Genomic DNA, 19,881 nt, shown 5'->3' with positions numbered 1-19,881 from the left:
CAACTCGTTGCTTCTTGGCTCGGGGAAGAGCAGGAACCCTGCAGAGTGTCAATATTATATTTTGAAGGAGACTGAGAAATATTTCTGTATTTGGAATATCAATGCAGGGGCAGGGAAACACATGGAGGAGGGGAGGAAAAATAGCAGCTTCTGGTAGTGTAAACCTCAAGTCAAACATGAAACACATTAATACCCATGCACTTAGATTCAGCCAGAAAAAACGATGATGATTGCAGCTCTCCTGAAATACTCTGAGCTCCTGGGCTGCCATCAACAACTGCGGGGTGGAGAAGGCAACAAAACCTTCTGAAACCACCAAACTGTGGGAGAAGCGTTGCAACAAGCAGTTCCCATGGGGCTGGGATTAGGCTTTGGCTCTTTCTGTCCAGCCTAACACGTAGCAAGGACAATCTTTCTGCTGAAAACATCAGTCTAATTGCTTCTAATTCATCTCCTGGCTCGCAGTCTCTGGAGGGAGGTGCATGTTGAATGGACCATGGAAATGTGCTTTACAGTTTGTGATTACCAAGAGTGATAAAGTGTTGGTCCTCAGAGCATCCGATGGGATAGAGGAGCTTTGTGCTGCTGGAAATAAAGCTGGTATATGGGAGACATGGATTTCTCTCCACCCTCGTCTATGTGGCTGGGTGACCTTGAGCAAGTGGCCGTGAAATGGAAGTGACAGTGATCCTGCTCCCAGTGGGGCCATCGGCCTTGCACTGATGACGTGCGACACTGCTGGCAGATGCCGAGTCCCCAAGAACTGGATGTTTTTCTGGTCTTTGTGGAAACTGCTCAGCTGTGGTGGCTGGTCAGGGCTATGTTGGCTGTGCTGTAAGTACAGGGGATGTGCTCTGGCCTGGAGACCAAGTGACTCAAGGCAAGGCTGAGCTCTCTTATTCTCCAAAAAATGCAGAAACTGCCTGTTGGGGCTGTTTCTGGTCCTACTTTTTCTCCTTAGGCATTTCTGGGCTTCCCATGGGATATTGCTCATTGTCCCAGGACTGAGACCTTGCTGCACAGCACGGAAGATCCAGTGCCCCGTATCTTTGCCCTGTACAGCTACAAGGGGGTTGTCCCCTTGGATATCAATTCTGGCTTTGCTTTATGAGCCTGTGTGTTGAGGATGACTTTTCTGAGCTCCTGCTAAGCCAACCCCATTGTCAGTCCCATTGAACTTCAAATTTCCCCAGCCCTTGCATGGGAGTTCCATCTCCCATGATGACTCATGAACGAGGAGCCTGCCATTTTTGACATCGAGATCTCAGGTGTCTCAGAAGTTGCTGGTTTGCAGAGCTGCTTGGTGGGGCATGGCGGGAGTCTCTCTGCTTTGCTCTCGCTGGGCTGCCTCAGATGTAGCCTTGCAAACTAGAAAAAAACAACCAATAAAAATTGGAGATGCAAGCTTGGCGTTGAGTTTGTGAGCAAAACCTGTCACCTTCTGAAAGCTCCAGTCTGAGTGGGAATCAGAGAAGCAGCTCGTCGTCTGAAAAGCGGAGCACAAAGTCTGGGTAATTTATCAAGGGCAGTGATAGAGCTGGGGCAGCCCTGGGGCTGAAGTCCTTGTTGCTGTTCCTCCTCCTCCTCTCCCACAACTTCTCCTGTCCCTTCAGCCGTTAGTTTGGAGGGAAAACCAAAAAGCCCTAATGCTGATCTGTTGAAAAAGACGTCTGCACGGGCTGGGCTGTGCGAGCCTGTGCAGAAGGAGCTGCAGGAACCTGTGTTAACGCGGAGTTGAAGGATGAGCATCCATGCTCCATCATTTATTTTGATGGATGGACTCACATTTCAGATGGAGTGGCTTGCTGCTCCTCACTTTTGAGTGTTGTCTTCATCACCCAGCAGTGCCCTCATCATCAGAGTCCCAGCCTTGAGAAGTCCCCTTTTGTTGGGATGAAACCAGGCTCAGGACCCAGAGTGGGAGTTGGCAACATGGGCCACCATGCCAACAGACATGGGGCTCACAGGGTGGTGTTTGCAGCCCCTGCTCACACTGTCCCTAGCCCTGCTGGAGGTATCAGCCATTGGGACACCCCTTGACCTCCTTGGCCCTCGGTGATGGGGCTGCCAGAACTGACATCCCACCAGAGCTACTCCCATCAGAGACCAGAAGAGAACACGGCGTTCAGCCAGCAGTGTTTAGTTTCTGAGTTTACCTTCATTCAGCATCAACAAGTACTCACAAACATCTTTGGACATTTGCAGTTGGATGTAGCCGAGCAGCACCCCAGTCTTGGCTGGGAGAGGGACCATCTTTCTCCACCAAGCCTGGAAAAGGAAGACATTCATCCTTAGTCTCCTCCTGCAACACCGTGCTGCTATAGAGTCAGGCTCTGTCTTGCTCTCCACCTCATTCCGGAAAGAATATTTATGGAGCTTCAGCTTCAAACCTGCTGCCCTGAAAAAAAACAGCCTGTTTTACCAAAATATTACCTACATAAAAAGTGTCTGACCAGCTCTCCTGACAGTCTCTCTGCACGTTTTCCTCTGCCTTCTGCTGCTGCAAGAGTGGAACTTCTGTCCTCTGCTCTTCACTGAAGCCTCCCAGAGACCTGGATCCCTCTACAATAGATCTGACCCAGGTATTACAACTTTATGATGGGCTCAGCTGGGACAAGGATAAAATGTCTCATTGAAGAGACTCATCTGCAACACTCAGCACTTGTCGCCACTTGGATGAATTGCTCACACTCCACTTTCCTGCTGGTTTGACTGGCATTGCTGCATGTTGGCTCTGTCGGGCACTCGTGTTGGGGTCCGGGCACTCGTGGACTGCCAGGACCTCTTTGGCAAGATGGTTTCTCGTCAACGTTGTTGCTACAGGAGGTGGAATCACCTCTGTGCTTCGCAAGCTTTGGCAGAGACAGTTGCACCAGCCACAATTGAGACCTGAGCAGACGCAGAACTGGCTAAATGCCACGTGCTGAGCTCCAGATGGGTCAGAGCAGGTCGAGTGTGAGATAGTGGATCTCCCTGTGACACGCTCTCTGTCTTCCATTTGGTTGTGGCTGTTGGCTCAGAAATATAGAGAATTCTAAATTTTTATCTTCAGGGCAAGCCAAGAAATTTCCAGCAGTAATTACACCTGGCACAAGCCAAAAATTTTGGTTTTAGCTCAGGTCTTCCAGAGATGCCATCCCACCTGGCTTATGAAGAGCAACTGGTGGGGAATGCCACGCTTCCAATAGTCAGTGGGTCCAATAACTAATTAAACGCCTTGTTAGAAAAACGTTAGAAAATCCTAACACTCTGACTTTATTTGGTTACAGCTCAATCTTGTTTCATCTTTATTGGCTATAGACTTATCCACAATCTCTTGTGTAACACACGTCTTCCTTGGACTCCCTCTAAAAATTAAGGATATAGTCATTATATGCATTTATGTTCGATACCATCAATCGATTGCTTGCTACCTGTTAGCAACAGTGATATTCATGTGACCATGAAATGGGCCAATTTGAGCTCAGCAAAGACTTAATATCAACAGAGATGTTTCTAGATCTTGGAAAAGTATTAAAAACTTCCATGGTGAAGTACTTCCCATTGCAGACAGGGCAGAGGATGAACTTTCCTTCAGAGGTGTCCTTCCTTCCACTGGTGGGAAATGCCTCCATGACTCTCAGGCTGGAGGCTGTGCTTCCAGACAACAGGAATCAGGAGCAATGAAGGTCCCATCTCCACTCAGAGTGCTGAGACCTGGGGTGAAGAAAATCAGCTTTAGTCAACTGCAACCACCTCCAGTGACCCCTCAAGATGAAAACAGCCCAGGAAAGGCGTCACTGGGATAGCAGGAGATCGGAACACAAGTTAAATCAATCCCAGCGAACACAAGGACACACTTTTCACCTCTGTAATTAATCACCCCCCTGGGCCTGGGAGGCAAAGCTGTGAAGAGGAGAACTGGGATCATTCAGGAAGCAATTAGAGGCTGTCCTTGGGGGAGAATGATATGGAAATTGATACACATTGATGGGACAAGTGGCCATTTCTAATTCCCAGTATCCATCTATTTATTTAATGTGTGAGTAAACACCGTGGTTATGGGGTATAGCATGTGTCGGAGCTGCTGCCTGCAACATTAACATGCCAATAACGGCGCTTTATGGTAGCAACGTGGCTGAGTATCGTTAGAAAACTGAGCCTGGAGGGACCTGAGTGGTGTAAACTGCTGACGTGCAACGACACTTGTGCCAGCAAAGTGTCAGGACCTGGCAGACCTTCGTCTGAGCGTGGGTGAGACGACCCGGACAGATCTGGGCACGTGCCACCCTCCTGCCTGCAACCTGCCATCTGTGCAGGCACCAACCGCCAGCCGCTGCGCCGAGCCCGAGTGGTGCCCGCCCCCGCTTCGCCGGCGGGACTTCCCCACCAAATGTCACCCGCACAGGGTCCTCCCCACCAGACCCGCAGGATCAGCACCGGGAAACCTTTATTCCCTGAGCAGGATGCTTGGGCACAGACGGGTGCCAGCTCTGCTCGCAGCTGGTGTGTACACAGCCACAGTAGGGTGATAGAACAGTTTGGGTTGGGAGGGACCTTTAAAGATCCCCTACTCCAACCCCCAGCCATGAGCAGGGACATCTTTAACGAGATCAGGCTGCTTAAAGCCCCATCCTGTCTGACCTTGAATATTTCCAGCGATGGGGCATCTGCCACCTCTCTGGGTGACCTGCGCCAGTGTCTCCCCAAAGGGGCATCGTGCCCCTTTGCCCACGAGCCTGTCCACATGCTGGAAAACCAGCTGGATCCCCGTTCACTCGGACCTTGGTGTTTGGGTGCTGCGAGCGCTCAGACCAGCTGCTCCCTGTCGTTCAGCCATCCGCCCCACTGGTCTCTTGGGCTCTCTGACATACAGACAGCAACATTCCCGAGTGCCTCGTGCCCCGGGAAGCAACCGCACCACGTGGAAAACCCTCGCCGGGGAAAACGTAAGATGCACGTTTAGCATGGTGGGCTCCCGAGGAGCCGGCAGCCGCCTGGCAGCCCCCTCGCTGAGCAGCTCGCTGCCGCCGTTGGACGCTAACGCCTCCCGACGCAGCGACGGGGAGAGCTCTGAAAGCACAAATTAATAAAAGTGACGTGCCGAGGGGAAGCGCGAGCGCGGCGGTGACAAGGAAGAGGCTCTTTGATGTTATCAGAGCAGGAGAGAAGGCAGCAGAGGAGGATATTAAAAAAGATGAGAGAAGAGCTGAATTTGACTAGATGGGTACGATCAGGATCAAAACGAATTGAGATTTTTTTTTTTACAAGGAAAACAGTACGAGAAAGAAGTTTCAGCAACTAAAATTAACAGGAGGAAAACTTCAGCCTCCTGTAGACAAGCTGGCTGTGTGCTGTACAGAGGGAGTTTATGTCTCCTGGAAAACCTCTCACAGTTCTGGCGGGTGTTTGAAAAGCAGAGGGAAGAAAACGGAGCATCCAGAAAGCTGGCTGTTGGCAGGAGCGAGATAAAACTGTCTGCAAACGTTTTGTTGTCGCGGCTGGAAAAAGCTTCTCTGATGAAAAGAAAATGCTTTGAAAGGGTTTCTCCTGAGAAAGGCTGGCTTAGAAAACTGAAATAAAAATGTAAAAAAAGGGTAGCTGGGACGGCTGGTCTTACCAAACTGCGAGGGAAGGGTTTCATCTCAAAGGGGCAGTTTATCTGGAGCTGAGGTTTGTGTTATTGGGTGCATAAAACCGGCTAAAACCAAACTGGATGGTTTAGTTTTACTGAACTCAACTCTTTTGAGCGGCCCCGACAGCAGATAGCGGGAGGGAAAAGCAATGCTCTCCGCTCCCTCCCCTCCAGCGCAGAACGACAAACGCCACGAGGTTTATGGCTTTGCGGAGGGGACACTGAGATTGAACCCATTTTGCTCGGATTCACCCCGAAAACGCTGCAGAACCTCCCAGTGCTGCCGTGAGTCGGAGAAGGGAAAACCAACAGGGAGTCAGCAGCCCGAGCACGCTGCCGGGGCTGTCCCTCCGTTCCCGTACGTGTTTTGAGTTAAACGTGGTGGCACTTGGGCATCCTGCAAAATGGTCCAGACCAGGGTGTCATCGCTTCGCTATTTTGAGCTCTCGCTTGAACACAAGCGCCGGAGGGAACGACGCGACAGACGCCCGCGTGTGCTTTTTAATTTTTCAAGACTCGCCAGCTTGAAAGGGAAGGTTGGGAGATGTAACAGCTTTGTCACATTCCCTTATCAAACCCGCAACAGTGACCTTCTCCGCTTCTGTATCAATTACATCAGCCGAACAGCATGTCTCCATCACGTGCTGCGTCCCAAGAGGGGCTTATTTTGCCTTAATGCCGTGGAGGTCACCGGCAAGGTTGGGAGTGAGCGGATGAGCTGGCTGGAGGAGGAGGGACCACCCCCCCCGGGAGATGTGCTGGTGGTGAGAACAGAAGCGCCTGTGCACATGAGACGGTGCCAGGGGTGGCAGGAAGATGGCAAAGCTGTCTCGAAGCTGAGACCCATCGGACGTGCTGGCGTGCCAGCGTCTCACAGCAGGACCCCACCAGCAAAGAGACTTTCTGGTGGGCTACGAGTGCATTGCAGGGGTATATCGCATATTTGGAGGAGTGTCTCGACACGCTTATGAAATCCAGAGACCATGTGTGGTAATTAGGCCACCTGATAGCTGTGCACAACCACCTTCGGCTGCGTTAAGTGCTTTTGAGTGAGTGGCATTGCTCTCCTGGGGCAGAGGGAATCGGCAGCCGGGGCATCCTGTCAATATTTTATTCATGCTGCCTTGCAGGTTGCAAGTGGCTCAGCTCCAGCAGTCTCAGCTCTTTCTCTACTTGTTTATGCCTGAATTTGCTCGAGGATGCTGCTCTGGCTGCTGGGCAGGAGGCAGTGCCCAGCTGCACCCGTGCTAGCCCAGGGAGTTGAGCCACTGATCCGTACGTTGAAGATCGTGATGGAGCCAGGACATGTTTTCTCAGCCGAGTATCTTTGCCCTGCCTTTGTGGTGGCAAATGGGCCGTATGGTTCACAAAACATGGGCGTGGGGAACACGGGTCAGCAGGGAGATGCATTTTTATCCAGCTCTTCCAGGGGAATCCACGCTGGGAATGGATGTCCAGGTTTTTCATAGGACAGCTGCAGCACCAGGATTGAATCAACTTCTCCCACACTTATAAACGGGAATGAGAAACCTCCCGGTGCCCCAATATTTTTGGCATATTTGCTGATCTTGTCTGGGTGTCATGCGGGGCAGCTGGCCACAGACAGCCACTTTGCCACGCCATCTCCCAGCTCATTTTCTGTCCTAATCTCTGTTTTTTTCAGTGTTTGTCTGCTATTCCCACTCCTCTCAGAGCCTTGGGCAGCTGTGGCAGCATCCCTGCTGCCAGCAAACAGCAGGAACGCCGGCTCCCACGGTGCTGCAGGCATTGGAGACAGGACTCAGATATGAGGATGGGGCATGTGGGGACCTGCAGTTATTTCTCCAGATCCTAATGGGAAAGGACAGATGTTGGATGGGAGGCAGAGGTGGCCCCATGCTCAGAAGCTGCTGGAGACAATCTGGATAGATGGCCAAGCACTTCCAGGTATCTTGAAGGACTCCCCCAGGCATGGTTTGGAGGCATCTTCATCTGGATAAGAAATATATACACGTGGTTTAAAGGCAGAAGCAGGAGGAAGCTTTCTTAATGCAGGATGAACTGAATGAACAGCATCGGCCAAGAAAAAGGAAGTATTTGGTAAAGTCTAACCAAAAGATTATTACTTATTCTGACATTCTCAAACTCAGCACTCTTTTTCCTTCAGCTTTCAGCTGGCTGATTTTAAAAAGAGGAGGGAGAGAGTTAAAAAATCCATCACAAAGAAATGTGGTTTGGGCCTCCTGAACCGAGGTGGGTTTTTTTTTTTTAAGTTCTCGTTTGCATTCAGGTAGGAATTGTGCAAAAAGGAATAGGTCCTCTGATATGGGGCAAATAATCCCACCCGTCCCACACCCCCCTGCCTTGCTCTAAAGCCCTGAGAAATGCTGTCAGAGCAACAGTGCAGGATTCATATTCTCTTAGAACTGTTTTCCCCAGGAGCTCTCGTTGCAGCTCCAAAATTTCTCGCGGATCCTCTCCACCAGCTCAAGCCTTGTTTATCTCTGCTGTGCTCTTCAAACCCCCTTTTATCTCCCCCAGCCCTGCCCGGCCGGTGGGCTGAGCTCTGCCTGGCTCACGGACATGCAGACCCTGGTGCCCCTGTGCCACCTCCTCCACCAGCCCTCGTCAAACATTTATAGCCCGGGCCGAGCCAGCCACAGGATGCAACTGAGTAGAAAGCGAGTTTTGTTTTTGAATTCATCCTCACCCAGTGCTTCTTCCATCGATTCCAGACCCTGGGCATCTCTCGCTAATGAACCCCTCCCAGCAAGCACCAAGGTATCTGCAGGCTCCTCTTCGTACCTTTGTTTCTGCCTGTGTAAACCAAGAAGGAAGGTCTTTGATTGCGTGGTGGAAAGCAGCCCTCGTGGGAGCAGCTGGAGGAGCGAAGCTTGGCTCTTCTGGGCTGGCTCCTGCGGTGTCTGCCCGGGGTGCGAGCTCTGATTGCCCCACTTGGGGCTTTTGAGGCATCTCCATTACTTTGTGCTTGTTGACCTTTCTCTGCATCCTTTCTCTCAACGTGGGAATAATGAGGATTTCTCATCTTTGTGTTGTCCTTAATTTCATAATTCTGCAGCCAGGGCAGCATTGCCCAGGGACCATGCTCACATCAGCTCTCTTGGGACCCATGGGCAGGTACCAAGCCGTGACCCAAGGGGTTATGACCATACAGGTTTCCCAAAAGCCCTAAATTATCTTTCCACTGCTCAGCCCTGTCCAGAAGGAGCTGGACAAACACTTGTGGGAAACATCTCCCTTGTTTCCTGGCTCTGGACACCACCAGGAGCTAGACTGTCTCAGGCTTAGTAGGAAACATGCCACCTCCAAGCAGGTGCTGCTCCAAAAATCAAACTGTGAGTATCCATAAGATGCAGACAGGGCTCATCCGCACTGCACAGATAACTGGGACTGGACTTTTGGCAGAAACATCTCCCTGCAGGAAGCAAGAAACTTACCAGAATATATTTTTTAAAGTTTTACACCTGCTGGGCTTTGCCCACTCCCTGAAAAGGCTGAGATGCTGGTTGGAAAAATATCTCCCATCAAAATAATTTAAAAAAACCCACTGTTTGTTTGTGCTTTTTTTTTTAAAACTCAGGATGTGGAAACATCTTTCTTCTCCTTCAGAAGTCGAACCTTTCATAGCTAGAATTTTGGGCTGGAAAACAGTTTTGCTGTTTCCAGATTTCACAGCAGGGTGTCCATTCTCAGCTGGCGAGAACAGCAATCTGTCCCCCTTTTCTTTCTGTTTGCTTTTTCCTCAAAGCACTTCCATTTTCAAACAAAAGCCTTTGCAGAGCCTGAACCTGGAGTCGCAATCATCTTTTCCCCGAAGCCGAAGGGATTTGCCCTCAGCCCGTGGCCCGGAGGCTGCTCCCTCACCCTGAGCTTTTCTGGCACCCAGGCTCCAGCTGGAACCCAGCAACTTCCAGCCGCTTCTATCTTGTAAATACAGGACCCTTTGACTTCCCAGGCATTTAAAAAGTGATTTATGGCTCCAGTGACTCCAACCACGTGGCCTGGAGTGTCTATCCATCTTCCATGAGTTTGTCTTGGAGCTTTTAATGCTTCTCTTGGTAAAGTGACCTCTTCTCCCACAGACATCCCCATCCCCATCCCTCCCAAGTGTTTTGGCTGAAGTTCATTCATGATTTCAGTTTTTAGCCAGATTTCTGTTTTCATGTTAATCTCCTCTGACTTTTCAGACATTGCAGCCTTTTTATGTTTTACCCCACGGCAACTTCAGCCTGTGTTGTCTCATTTTGGTGGCCTTGGCCTTTTTAGTCTTGAGTGTCCGATTTGTGCACTGAAAATCCTGCTCTTTTCCTGCCCGCCAGGACACACCAGAAGATCCTTCTGAGCTAGAATCCATGCAAAAAGTGGCCAAATAAACACCAAACCAGCCCCATCTCATGCTGCAGTACCTGGTTGGTGGGGCCAGACTTGGTCCAGAAGATGCAAGCCATACAAAACTACTGTGAGCAGCAGCCACAGCAACCAGCATCTCCTCCCATGGCAGAGATGGGAGCTTTGTGAGCTGTTTTAAGTCCCCCAGATGCCTTCAAGGTGGGTTTCAGAAAGTCTTTTGCAAGAGCTGCTGGAGCATCTTGCGAAGTTTACACCCACCTGAGCCATCACGTAAAGCAATCCTGACTCCTCCTGCGTTGTCTGCTCACACCCGCCACAGCTGGATCAGTCTTGTCTCCAGTGGTTAAGAGTGAAGAGGATGGTGTCTCCAGGAAGGCTGCAGAAGACGTGAACCCCCCAGCTTGCTCTGTTTGTTGGCATGGAGCAGGCTGAGAAGATGTAGACTTCTTGAGTTTTAACAACACACAAAACTCCATCTTTCCTTTAACCTTTTCTTTTTTTAATGCATGAGAAAAAAACCCCACCACTTTGCTGCATCTTAAGGTGGCCCCTGCAGAGGTTGGGTACGATCTACATTTCCATACCCTTGTGTCCTGCAGGGACGTGTGACTGCCCAGCCTTCAGCTGGCTGCAGTCTCTGCACCTCCATGAAACATCCAACACACGAGATGCTTCAATAAAAATCGTGCTGATGGAATCAGCTCAGGAAGAAGCGGGGCCAGAAAATGTTTCTAAATCCTTAAAACCGAAAACTTACCCAGGAAAAGTTTTACTGGGTCTGGGCAGCAGGAGGCTGATGCTCACGGACTTTCCCAGCGGAGGCTTTCTATGCTGTAGCGAATATTAATAAATAATCCGGAAAGTTGTTTTTCAGGGAAAGGGTGCGATTGCCAAAAAAGTTGCAGCCACCTGAGACAGACAGAAATCTGCAGAAGGCTGGTACGGCGGTGGCACAGACCTGGGCGAGCTCCTTTTCCAGCTGGGGAAAACAAGCCGGTGCGGCACAGCGTCACCCCCGGTCCCCCTCTGCAGGCAGCTCGGCACGCTGGATGCAAAGCGTCCCGCGCTGCCCGGGTCCATCACGACAATAAACGGACAGTACCAGGGTGGCGGGGATGTGCCGTGCCGTGTCTTTCCTGTTCCTTTCTCCTTCCATTGAAACGTGCTCCAAGCCAGCACGGGGATAATTTGCAGCAAATAATTTATCAGGTGCTCAGAGCTGCCCTTTTCGCTTGGCAGATCTCTCGCGCTTCGGCAGAGCTCTTCTCTGTGCTTGCTCAGCAGGTTGGGGGTGATGGTCCTTTTTTATTTTCCCGAAATCCTCTCTAGTTTTCTTTATTTTTAATCATGACTCTTTTTTTTTTTTTTCCTGGAAAAGAGGCTGTTGCTCCTAACAGGCGATGGGGTTTTGCGTTGGCAGAGCAGTCTCCTTCCATCCCACCTTCTCCAACGGCACTGCAGGTCCCATTTCCAGGGACACCCTCAAACTCTCACTGGCTGATTGATAACCAATTCCATGAAAGTTTTAAGGTCTCTCCCACTGCTGAAGAAGTGGCAGAGCTGCCACGTGGTCTCAGGACCCAGGAATGAAGCCACAGCCAACACACTCGTTAAAGGGGAGGGCTTGAGTGGATGTGCTTGAATGTCACTTTATTTTCTTGTTGCTTTTTTGAGCCAGGTAAAGCTGATCGGTGAAGGAAAAGGCTCCATCAGCTGCCAGCGTAGCAAATGCTCCACAACTCCCGGCCCCAGCTGTGCGGAGTTTCGCAGAGCTGCTCTCCCTGGCTGCTTGGTGGAAAGTAATTGCTCCTTGAGAAGCAGCATGAAAGCTGATTTCTTATGGCTTCGTGCCCTTTATCCCCCGCCCAGTCCCCTTCGCCTCCAGCAATGTGTGTGCATCCCTCGTTTCCTAGGAACGCATCCAGGAGAAGGCAGCAGATGGTGGGAGCAGCATGGATGGTCCATCAGCCCCACCATGGATGGTCCATCAGCCCCACCATGGATGGTCCATTAGCCCCACCATGGATGGTCCATCAGCCCCAGCGCTGCTTGGGCTGTGCCTGTCCCCACCTCAGCAGAGCCACCGCCATGGTTCCCCCACTTCTACTCAACTGGCAGTGCTCACGTAACGTGCAGGACCTGAATTATTTCTCGGAACCCACTGCCAAATTTTCTTGGAACGGGCTCATGGCTTTGAAAGCTGCCGGGGGTGATGAATGAGCAGACAAATGGGCTGACAAGGAGAGGAGCTCTCATAAGGCACTTTCTCCGGAGACGGGGTCAAAGTCATGATTTTCTATTGCATCCTTAAAAAAAAAAAAAAAAGGAATAGTGCAGCTACAATTCCTGGCTTCTTCCTGACTCCACCCAGGCACAGCACATCTGCTCGTGGATCTTGGTGGGGAAGAGGACAAGAGTTAGAGAACCAGGAGGCTGGTTATTGGGTGGAGGAAAATCCTCCAGCATGCTGTGCCATGGGCTTTTAAACCGGTGGGATGGTGCTGCTGACCCCCGTGAGAGCACCCCGAGTTTCACCGGTTCCACACCGTGCGGGTGGGTGGAAGCAGAGGATTTGCGTGAGAATCGCAGTTTTCCTTGCACATTTCCAGGCTTCCTCCTGAGCGTTCGAAGCTGTGAAGTGAATGTCACCTTTCTCGCTCGGGAGGTGGGAGGAACAGGAAGAGAAAGCGACAACCAGTTTGGATTCATTTTTTATTTTTCAGAGAAAATTCTCGTGATAGTTTAAGGCAATCGTGTGATTTTTGGGGAAGTTTCCTGCTGGGTGCTCTGAGGATACAGAACAGGGGTGAGCATGGAAAAATGCCCAGCTGCATGATGGCTTCCAGAAAGTGTCAAGATCTGGTGTCCACAGCACCAATGTGTCTAAGCCCTCATGGGATGATGCACCTTCTCAGGAACTTTCTCCCACCTCATTTGGCTCAGAGCTCCAAAATCTGAATATCTGATCACTGGGATGCCAGGAGAAGGGATGTGAGAGCATTAGGAGGTGGAGAAGAGCATCAGGAGGTGGGGAAGAGCATCAGGGTGAGAGCATCAGAAGGAGGGTGAGAGCATCAAGAGGTGGATGAGAACATCAGAAGATTGGTGAGAGGATCAGGAGATTGCAGTGGAGTTTTTTGCTTGGATTTTTTTTTTTTTCTGCCCAGAAACTGTGAAACAAAACACATTTCACAGCCTGCAGAATTGGAGCCTCCCTTATTTTTTGACATCTTGAAGGAAGAGACATCACGAGGTTTCTGTGCAGGGAGTTTTGTGACTATGGACAGCTGTAAGACACAGACGAGGGCAGAGAAGGATGGCAAAGAGCTTTTTAAGCCCAAGGATGGGACATTTCTCCCACACCTGTGCTCTGCAGCTCCTATGAGTGTGGTGGCACTGGGAGAGGTAATGGAAGATTTGTCACCCGGGGGCGCAAGTAGGGCAGCAGGAGGACATGAGTCTCTGCTCCCTGCTAAGGAGAACCCAGAGGAACGAACCAGGTCCTTCACTTTCCAGCACCCATGGGTGCATGGTAGACTGGGCATTCGAGCAGGACAGCAGGTAAAACCAGGGAAAAACTGATCTGGACAGATAGGAGGTGGATGGGAAGAGCAAAGGGAGGGCACAGAGCACTTCCAGCGTGACACCAGTGCTCAGGCTGAGGTTTTAAGGCAGCTGATTAAGGTAATTTTTCCTGCGGCCAGCTCAAGAGTTTACATTTCCAGGGCCATACCTAAACCCTGCGGGTCCTGTGTCACCATCCAGAAGGCAGCTCTCCTTCCAGAGGCTTCCCGGCAGCTTCAAACCCTGTTTCACAGCCAGGACGAGAGCCGTGGGGCGATGTGCATCGCTTATCCCATTCCACACACTCTCCTGCAGCGGCACCAGCCTCCGGGCTCAGCCCAGCATCAGCCCATGTTGCCCTCCTGCCCGCTGCCGTTGGGATGCCACTGAACACAACAGCCTCTACAAGCTGAGCTGTTTATTGGCGTTTATATGAGCGCAGAGAGCAGGTAGGCACATCCTCAGCTACCCCAGGGCGTGGTATAATGTTCCCTTTCTTCCAGTACGAATTTGGCTTTGTGGCTGGTAGGTAAGACAGTCGGAGTCAACACACTGTGGTTGCCTCTAATCGATTGACACGCCAGCTTCTTGACAGAAAACCACCGTGTACCCAGTGGTAATGACTTGTTCCCTGCCAGTCTTGGGGATCACACCGCTTTCAGTGTGATAAGCGATTGAAATATGGACTGGTTTTTTTGTTTAAACCACCCTTCTGAGGCTGAAAGTGAAAGACATCAAAGAGAAACACGCCGGGAGTGGAGGAGTGACTCCGGTGCAAAGACCTGTCCAAGCTCTTGTGAATTCCTTGGGAAGAGAAAGGCTTGTGGATGTCTAACGAGGGGAGAATTAGGTTCAAGTCCAGCTTGCTGAGGGTCTGGGTGAACTCAGACACCAACAGACTCAAATGCAGAGTTTTTGGGGTCTTCATTTCTAGAACCTTTAGTCCTATCTGCAAGGTCTTCTCCATAAGCCAGCCCAGAGACTGCTGGGATGTGGGACCTGCTCTAGGAGCACATAGGATGCCCTATCTTGATTTAAAGACTTCAGGGGCTGTGGGACCATGCACAGTCCCAGGCAGGCTCCTTCGTTTGAATGCATTTAGCTTCCCCCTGTCATGACCCCCAGTCCCTCCCCATTCCGGCTTTGCTGGATTGAAGAACCCTTTATTAGAAATCTCTCCGCAGAGGAATTTATAGACTGATGGAGCCACCTCTTCACCTTCCCTTTGCTAAACTAAATGACTTGAACTTTCGTCTCGCTGGCAGGCGGCTTGCCAAGCCTGGCGGCCGCCCTTGCAGCTGCCCGTTGAGCCCTTTGCGATGTGCCAGCCATCCCTGCCGAGAGCTGCGCCCTGAACGAGGCTCCCGCTGCGCGGGAGGGAGGGTGGCAGTGGGACAGCTGCGGTCCGCAGGGATATGCCCTGCCCTAGGGCAGTGCCAGGCTCTTCCATGTGGGATCCGTTATACCGACCACTGGCAGGAGATGCCCTCCTGCTCCTCCTTCCTCCACCACCCTCCCTCTCTGCTCCCCATCCGCAGGCTCTTCAGGCAGAAGCGGGCAGGCAGCCAGAGGGACGAGGGCTCTTGAATCAGCACCTGTGCTAAGAGCCCGTCTGAGAGCCGGGGTGGCTCCAATCAGCGCTGCCTCTCCGGGCTCAACGGGCACATCAGGAGCCTTCGAGCCGTGAGGCTCGCAGGGAGCCGGGCAGCACGGCCCATCAGCATCGCTGCTGGAGAAACCACGGGGCACATCCCGTGGTAGGAGGTGGGAATCACAGAATCATAGAGCCATAGAATGTTTAGTGTCAGAAGGGACCTCAAAGACCATCCAGATCCAACTCCCCTGCCATGGGCAGGGACACCTTCCACTACATCAGGTTGCTCAGAGCCTCATCCAACCTGGCCCTGAACACTGCCAGGGATGGGGCAACCACAGCTTCTCTGGGCAACCTGTGCCAGTGCCTCAGCACCCTCAGAGGGAAGAATTTCTTCCTTAGATCCCATGGAAATCCCCCCTCTGTCAGTTTAAAGCCATTGCCCCGTGTCCTGTCACTACATGCCCTTGTCCAAAGCCCCTCTCCAGCTTTCTTGTAGCCCCTTTAGGTACTGGAAGCTGCTGGAAGGTCTCCCCGGAGCCTTCTCTTCTCCAGGCTGAAGAGCCCCAACTCTCTCAGCCTGTCTCCATAGCAGAGGTGCTCCAGCCCTCGCATCATCCTTGTGGCCTCCTCTGGACCCGCTCCAACAGCTCTATGTCCTTAGACCTTCTAGGCAAGTGTAGATCCACCAGTGATGAAGCTGTCAAACCCACTGCGAGTGCTCCAGTGTGACTCACCTTACATGGTGGGATGGAAGACATCACGATTAGAAGTCCGCCTTTTTCCACCTTCTGCAGCCACCCTGCTCAAACAACCGGTGTTCTGGGGCAGCCGGGCCAGCATCGAGCCAGAGCAGCGTGTTTGCAGCTACAGCAGTCTCCTAAAGCATGGTAACACCCCAGCTCTGGCTGTGAGATGGGCGAGGGGGTGATGCATGCTGAATTCACAGGGCCAAAGGACATGAGGCAGCCAGGAGCTTTGCCAGTGGGCTGCTGGGTCAGCGTGCCTTCAGCGTGGGGCAGTGTCTGTCCTTCCATCTACCCACTATGCTGCTGCTGCTGGCCCAGCTGTGCTGATGTAATGCAGTTTGGTGGTGATCCCTCAGGTCTTTTTTGGGTTGAGACACATGCTCATTATTCAAATATCTCTTTTAGTAAAGGACTGCTCCAGATATTTAGCAAAATAGCCCGGGAGCTGAAGTTTCTAAATTTGTCCAGTCTGGTGGCATCTCCTCCAGACTTAGATGTCAAATGGTACCAGCTTATCCGGGCACTGGCCGCAGCGTCCCACTGCTCATCCCTCGTCCCCTTTTGATACCTACACCGTCAGTGAGTTGCCTTTGCATTTGCGGGGCTGGATCCTATGAAGTCCCATGTTCCCCCTTGGACTCCTACCCAAAGGTGGAGACACTCCTGCTCCTTCAAGCACAAAGAAATGCAGTGCAAAGGTCCTCCACGGACAGAGGGCCAACTCCCTTCCCAGCTGTTAATGAGCATAAGGGACAGAAAGACCAGTTCACTCGAGAAGCCCAGATCAGGCTGGGTTCAACCAGCCATCATGGGCATGGCTAAGAGCCTAGAGATGTCACAATGAGTCACCTTGAGCCAGGCCTGGCAAGAATTCCCTCCACTGGTCCGGAAGGGACCAGGCTGGCACAGGGCTTTGGCAATGGGAGACAGAGCTTGGCAGCTCCACAGCTTTGCTCTCGATGAGCACTTGTTACCAGCTGATGGGCTGTTGGGCATCATGTGGATAGTGAATGTGTGGCCAGCATCCAGGTCTCAGGAGATAATGAAAACTGGTAACACAAAATGAGCTCTTCAGCAAGTCCCTGGGAGGACGTGCTCTTCAGGAATACTCAGAGACACCATCCCCGTGCCAACTCCCCCGTTCAAGTGGCTTTCCTCTATAGGTGGTATTAGCAAAACTCTTCACGGCACCTCTGGGCATCCCCATGGTGTTCCACCTCATCGAGCTTCAGCAAAGACTTCCAATGACTCTACCAAAAGCTCTTAATGGAGATTTAATAAGCTGCCAAGTGGAGAAATTTATATGCATGGAAATGACTCTTGGAGCCACTGTCACCCGTAACCCTTTTGAGGGCACACACCTGAGCACACAGCCTCTAAGCACTTCTCTGCCAGCCTGGAGAGGATTGGATTGAAACCTGTCTGCTGCTCCTCAAAAGGGCTCTGCCTGCCTCCTTGCTTGGTGAAGGTTTTTTTGGGTGTGTTCGAGCCCACAAACCAAGTATTTTGCTGGGACCTTTTCTGGTTCTATTTTTGTCTAAGGGAGAAAAATGTTGAAGGGCTGTAGACCACCTGCTGCTGTAGAACAAGCCAAGGAGGAGATGGCTGGTCAACAGCCTGCGGGACATGGTAACGCAGCTCCTGGGTGCCACAGCTCATCTTTAATTAAGGAGGACACTGCTGAGCAGGGAACAGCTTTGCAGCAGCCAGAGAAGACCTCCAACCCAGCTGCTGGAGGAAAAGCCAAGAACCATGTCCTGTGGGCTTGGGGAGGCCATGGGCACTGCTTGGGAGCCTGAGCTTGGGATGGACTCCAACCTTTGGTTCCGAGGCAGCTTTGGATGGCTTGTGCCGTGTCTGAACAGGTGGGTCACCCTCCAAATAGCTTCTTGGGTTTGGTGAGCAAGTACAGGACAAGGGAAGAGTAGGGCTTCAGCCTGCCCTTGGTGGACGGTGAGCAGGGCTGGGCTGCAGTCCTGCCCCTTGCTCTGGCTTCAGCAAGGCTCTGCTCACCGTGCAACCAGCCAAAGCCACGCCAAAGGCGGTGAGAGGAGCCACAATGGTTCCAGCCAGAGGAAGGACACACAACAGCTCCAAGGCACGGAGCTCGCTGCGTGGGAAGAGCCCATTGCTGCGGCAAGAACAAGGGGCAGGATTGCAGCCCAGCCCTCCGCCCTGCTCAGAGCATCACTCCAAGGTTCTGCTGCCGGCGTGGTGGGGACAGTGGGGCTGAGGCTGGTGGCATGGGATGGGGAGACACAATTTGGGCTTTGCAGAGACAGGACCTGCCTTTCCTGAGCGATTGCCTGTGCATCTGCCCAGCTGGGACTTCTGTCCAAGCACAGGGAAGCTCTTGTTGACTTAGGTGGCCCAGGACAGACCCACCTTGGGCACCTTTGGCTGGCTGCTTGCTCTGCCTTGGGAGACAGTCTACTCCAGAACAAGTGACAGACTGGAAGCCATTTGCACCATGCTGTGGAGAGCAGGATTTGTCCCAAAGGAAAGTGGTTTTGTGCGTGAACACAGGCACTCGAGACAGGCTTGGAGGACAGATTTGCACCTTCTCCAGGGCAAAACGATGTCCTCAGTCCCTCAGCCAGCTATAGACCCCAACACACCTCCCGTGGGTAAATCCAGACTGACCTCCACTCCCCGTGGCTGGTTTTAATGCCCTCCCAGGGTCTGGGACTTCACCAGCTTTCCCAAAATAACTTTTCACAGTCCTGCTGTGATTGCCCCCACTGTGGCCACCACATTGACGATGGTCACTGGCCATCAGCCAGCAAAGGTGCAAACACACACACAGTGCGCATCCTGCTCTTGTTCCTCCAGGCTACAAAACCAGCAGGCTTTGGAGGTCCAGGAAACTTGCCCTCTCTCTTTATTGGGGTTAACAGCATCATTTTCACCCAGTTCCAGTTAAACTCTTGGTCGCTAATAAATGAAACTCCAAGAGATGATCATGGTGCACAATGTCGGAGCTGGCCTCACCACCATGGAGCAGACAGGGACGTAGCTGAGCACGGCCAGGGCATTGTGCCCAGCCCATCAGAAGGTGTGTGAGGATGTGGTGGAAGTGGTAAAGGGGGGACAAGGGATGAGGAACAGCCCCAGGCAGCCCTTGGGATGGGCTCGTCCTGGTGTCTGCCCCTCATGCCGTGCTGAGGCTGCTCCGGGGGCTCCAGCTTGGGATGGGGAGGGGACAAGGCAGAAATGACACAGCCCGGCCATTTCCACAAGACCAGCTTTAATATCAGTCATGAGAACGAGGAGAAAGCACAGAATCCATTAATGGGAAAAAAATAATAATAATTAAAAAAAAAAAATTAAAAAAAAAAAAGAAAAAAGGTAACAAAGAAACCCACCGCCCCGTGCCCACCCACCACATGGACTATCCAGGCACTGCAGATGGAGGAGCACGACACAGCAGCCGGGGGGGACACACGATCCACCGAGAGCCTCCCGGTCCAGCCCCTCTCCAGGAATGCTCACCTCGGGGTGACTGGTAGCGTTGAGGAGCGCCGGCGGCGGCCCGGCCTCGGGGGACCCGGCTTTAGCTTAAGAGTCATCACAGACTGACACGAAGGACAAGAACGGAAGAAGAATCCAAGAGCTGCGACTTTTTGTTTCTTTATTCTAATTCAGCCTACGACGTTAGTAATGGTGATTTCGGGGGATGGCTGGGCCCGCGAGTTCCTTCTGGTAGTGAAAATCAGAGACTGCAAAGAGGAACAGAGCTTATAAAGACAGATCGGAATAGGGTGCCGTAAAAAGACCCGGCATGCAAGTGCTTTGTACATTTGGCAGTTTGCGAAATGGGAGGGCTTCGGTTTTGGTGGTGGTGGTGGTGGTGGTGGTGGTCTCTTGGTTTTGTACAGTTCAAAAATGAGCTGCTGCCTTCACATCTTGAAGACAACCCCCCCCACAGGAAAGGACAACACAAGTCAAGTCCAAGGCGCCTCTCGCTTGGTTTTGGCAGAGTATATATATAATATATATATATTTTTATT

The sequence above is a fragment of the Tauraco erythrolophus genome, chromosome 25 (assembly GCF_009769465.1).
Source record: "Tauraco erythrolophus isolate bTauEry1 chromosome 25, bTauEry1.pri, whole genome shotgun sequence".
Taxonomy (NCBI): Eukaryota; Metazoa; Chordata; class Aves; order Musophagiformes; family Musophagidae; genus Tauraco; species Tauraco erythrolophus.
The sequence above is the reverse complement of the archived record's forward strand: the minus strand, read 5'-3'. Positions refer to the sequence as shown.